The sequence below is a fragment of the Mercenaria mercenaria genome, chromosome 6, assembly GCF_021730395.1.
Source record: "Mercenaria mercenaria strain notata chromosome 6, MADL_Memer_1, whole genome shotgun sequence".
NCBI classification, from domain to species: Eukaryota; Metazoa; Mollusca; class Bivalvia; order Venerida; family Veneridae; genus Mercenaria; species Mercenaria mercenaria.
In genome coordinates, this window is record NC_069366.1 from 11,528,576 (window position 1) to 11,533,789 (window position 5,214).

Genomic DNA, 5,214 nt, shown 5'->3' on the forward strand with positions numbered 1-5,214 from the left:
AGAAGTTAAGAATATAATTATAGTGAAATTAAGAAGCTTATCAACACTATTACAACATTTAAACCAGGTGACTTTGACCTAAAAGAAACTGACATTTAACTATCGGATGTCTGCCCCTTACCAATACAATTCTTATGTGAAGGTGGCTATAGTTAAGAAGATATACATGCTTAATAACATTCCTGTGAATTTTATGTTGAAATACTTCTTTCGATACCTGCGACACAAACCTCTAACCTTTAAAACACTCTTTTGACTAAATCAATGTCCAAAAGGTCTGCTAAAAAACCCAATGTGCATAACTTCACATTATAAGTAATAATTCTACAATGATTCATTACCCCAAATTCAGTATACTTTTTGAGATAAGTGCGACACAAAGAGCTAGGTATTTTCCTAATTATCATTAAAGTGCATGTATCAAAATATCAAAATTATTTTTGTAATGAAACGCATTATAGTAGTATAAGAACACCAAGCGTGTCATTTAAATATGTTGTTTAAGGTCACTAGTAATAATAAAAAGACTATATTATGTTTCAAGCGGGAGACAGTATTGATCAAATAACATATGCCAATATACACAATTCTAAGGTAAATTAAAAAAAAAACACTATAATTAAACATGTTTTTAATTATAGCACAATAGGAAAAGATTAAAGTCTTGCTGACAATGGGAAAGAATTTAGTAAACGATGAAGGTCAACAACCTCTCACAACTGTATCAGTAGTAAAGCTTGGTTCAAGTAGGTAAACCTGTTTAAACACCTAAACGAGGTATAATTTTAATCACAAAGTCAATAAACGTAGTCGAGACAGCGCACCCGTAGGCTTTCAACATATATAGTGAGCATGTCAATGAAGTTAATAAAACTGAAGTCGCAGAGTAGATATAAAAAACGAACAAACAATGTTTTTTAAAAATTGATTTACAATTATGAATATTAATTTCAATACAAGATGCCCACGGGCAACATGTCGATCCCGCCCTTTGACCCCTAACTGTGACCTTGACCTTTGAGATAAGAACCTTTGATTTGCACATAACACTCTCGTAGAGTTAAACATTCATGCCAAATATAAACAAGATTCCTCAATGCTTGTCAAAATTATGGACCGGCCAAGGTCTGATATGACTTTTGCCCTCCAAGTGTGACCTTGACCTTTGAGACAGGAACCTGGGGTTTGTGCATGACACTCAGTCTCACTGAGGTTAACATTCATGCCAAATATGAATACGATTGCTCAATGCATGTCCAAGTTATGGGCCAGACAAGATCTGATATGACTTTTGACCTCCAAGAGTGACCTTGACCTTTGAGATAGGAACCTGGGGTTTGCGCATGACACTCCGCCTTACTAAGGTTAACATTCATGCCAGATATAAACAACATTGCTCAATGCATGTCAAAATTATGGGCCGGACAAAATCTGGTAAGACCTTTGACCTCCAACCGGGACCTTAACCTTTCAGATACGAACCTAAGTTATGTTCCGGACAAACGCACACACACACACACGCACGGACGCACGCACGCACATACACCGAACAGCCATTTGGACAACTATGTCTTTGCTTCCGCAAGCGGACTGGACAATAAAACTGTTTATTACTAAATGTGCGGCCCCTATTGCAAACACAAGGTTTTTCTTTGATTTTTGATCGGATTACCTAGTTTTTGACCCCTCATGACCCAGATTCAAACTTGATCTAGAAGTCATCTAGTCAAACATTCTGGTAAAGTTTCATGAAGATAGGGTTATAAATGTGGCCTGTAGAATGTTAACAACCTTTTTTATTTGATTTGGGTGACCTAGTTTATGACCCCACATGACCCAAATTCGAACTTAACCTAGAGGTCATCAAGACAAATATTCTGACCAATACTCATGCGTTTCAGTGTTAACAAGATTTTCCTTTGATCTAGCCTAGTGACCTAGTTTTTGACCCGAAAATGACCCAGTTTCAAACTTGTCCTAAAAATCATCAAGATAAACATTCTGACCAAGATTCATGAAGACAGGGTCATAATTCTGGCCTGTAGAGTGTTAACAAGCTTTTCCTTTGATTTGTGTGACCTAGTTTTGACCCCACATGGCCCAATTTCGAACTTAACCTAGAGGTCATCAAGACAAATATTCTGACCAATTCTCAAGAGTTTCAAACTTAAACTGTGGACTCTAAAGTGTTAACAAGTTTTTCCTTTGATCTGGCCTACTGACCTAGTTTTTGACCTCACCTGACCAAGTTTCAAATACTGACCTAAAGATCATCAAGAAAAAAATCTGACCAAGTTTCATAAATATTGGGTCAAAACTATGGCCTTTAGAGTGTATACAAGGCAATTGTTGACGGACGAAGCATGACGCCGGATAAATGACCGGTCATAATAGCTCACCTTGAGCATTTCGTCACTTCGTGCTCAGGTGAGCTAAAAAAGGTAGCACCTTGAACCAAAACGCCAACATTCATGAAAATACCTTACATTATTCAAGAAGGCCAAGAAACTGCGATCCAGCTGCCTCATAACATAAATTTACTCTCATGTTATCTTTTTTTTTTAAATTTTGTGTATTATTTGGTCATAAATGTGGCCTCCAGAGTGTTAACTAGCTTTTCCTTTGATTTGACTTGGTGACCTAGTTTTTTACCCACCTGACGCAGATTTAAACTTGACCTAAAGATCATCAAGATTAACATTCTGACCAAGTTTCATTATGATATGATCATATATGTGGCCTCCAGAGTGTTAACTAGCTTTTCCTTTGACTTAATCTGGTGACCTAGTTTCTGATTCCATCTGACCAAGATTTTAACTTGACCTAAAGATCATCAAGATTAACATTCTGACCAAGTTTTATAGATATATTATCATAAATGTGGCCTGTAGAGTGTTAACAAGCTTTACAATTGATTTGACCTGGTGACCTTGTTTTTGATCCCACTTGACCAAGATTTGAACTTGACCTAAAGATCATCAAGATTAATATTTTGACTAAGTTTCATGAAGATACAGTCATAAATGTGGCATCTACAGTGTTAACAAGCTTTACATTTGATTTGACCTGGTGACCTAGTTTTTGAATCCACCTAACTCAGATTTAAACTGGACCTAAAAACCATCAAGATTAACAATCTGATCAAGTTTCATTAAGATATGGTCATGAATGTGGCCTCTAGAGTGTTAACTAGCTTTTCCTTTGATTTGACCTGGTGACATAGTTTTTGATCCCACATGACCCAGATTTAAATTTGACCTAAAGATCATCAAGATTTACATTCTGACCAAGATTCATTAAGATATATTTATAAATGTGGCCTCTAGAGTGTTAACAAGTTTTCTCTTTGATTTGACCTCGTGACCTAGTTTCTGATTCCACTTGACCTAGATTTGAACTTAACCTAAAGATCATCAAGATTAACATTCTGACCAAGTTTCATACAGATATTTTCATAAATGTGGCCTGTAGAGTGTTAACAAGCTTTACATTTGATTTGACCTGGTGACCTAGTTTGTGACTCCACTTGACCCAGATTTGAACTTGACCTAAAAATCATCAAGGTTAACTTTCTGACCAAGTTTCATGAAGATATGGTCATGAATTTGGCCTCTACAGTGTTAACTAGCTTTTCCTTTGATTTGACCTGGTGACCTAGTTTTTGATCCCACCTGACCCAGATTTATTCTTTTTCTAAAGATTATCAGAATTAACATCCTGACTAAGTTTCATAACGGTATGGTCATAAATGTGGCCTCTAGAGTGTTAACTAGATTTTCCTTTGATTTGACCTGGTGACCTAGTTTCTGATTCCACCTGACCCAGATTTAAGCTTGACCTAAAGATCATCAAGATTAACATTCTGACAAAGTTTCATAAAGATACAGTCATAAATGTGGCCTCTAGAGTGTTAACAAGCGTTACCTTTGATTTGACCTCGTGAACTAGTTTCTGATTCCACTTGACCTAGATTTGAACTTGATCCAAAGATCACCAAGGTTAACATTATAACCAAGCTTCATGAAGATATAGTCATAAATGTGGCCTCTAGAGTGTTATCAAACTTGTCCTTTGATTTGACCTGGTGACCTAGTTTTTGACCCCACATAACCAAGATTCGAACTTGACCTAAAGATCACCAAGATTAACACTCTGACAAAGTTTTATGAAGATACAGTCATAAATGTGGCCTTTAGAGTGTTAACTAGGTTTTCCTTTGATTTGACCTGGTGACCTAGTTTTTGACCCCACTTGACCCAGATTTGACCTTGGCCTAAAGATCATCAATGTTAACATTCTGACTAATGGGGCCTCTAGGGTGTTAACAAGCTTTTCCTTTGATTTGACCTGGTGACCTTGTTTTTGACCCCAAATGACCCAATAAGGAACTCGTCCAAGATTTTATTGAGTGTAACATTCAGACGAAGTTTCATTAAGATTGGACCAAAATTGTGACCTCTATGGTGTTAACAGTCAAATTGTTGACGACGGACGGACGACGGACACAGGGCGATCACAAAAGCTCACCTTTGAGCACTTCGTGCTCAAGTGATTTCAAAACTCGTTAGCCCATAGACATGTCGCAGGTGGCATTGCACAACCCTCGCACGGGCACCGTTAGGAGGTCGTGCGCTGATCGTGCAGCCAATGCACAATTTTCCGTGGACATGGTGCCAAAAAGAAATCGTACTGAGAATAAAGACTCGTAGGACCTACGCACGGCCCTCACACAGCTGCCGCAAGATTGCAGCTACCGTATCTTCTCCGCGCAGCCTCTGCACGGAAGCCGTACGGGCGTCGTACGATTTCCGTGTGAAGCTTGCGGAGACTGTACGACAACTGCAAAGGATTTCTCCCGGCCTTGCTCCGAGAGCTTGTACAAGAAATGACACGATGCTCGTATATGTGAACACATATGCTGTAGCCAGTAGCCACCTACGATGCCCCTTAAACCCCAAAGAAAATCGCAGACTAATTTATCGTTTGGCACCCTTGTCAAATATGAATTAGTCACAATGGAGAAAGAAAATATTAAACAATTAAAGAATATAAGGAAAAAATCCAAATAAACCAAATATTCCAATTATTTTTTTCCGCCAGCGCTTTCTGAATTGCACTTCTATTTGACCAGTGCAGTTCCGCATTATAATAATCAGAACATAATCGAGCTATTTTATTGGCTGTATAGGGTGCGTTCAACTTGCCTCTTATGAC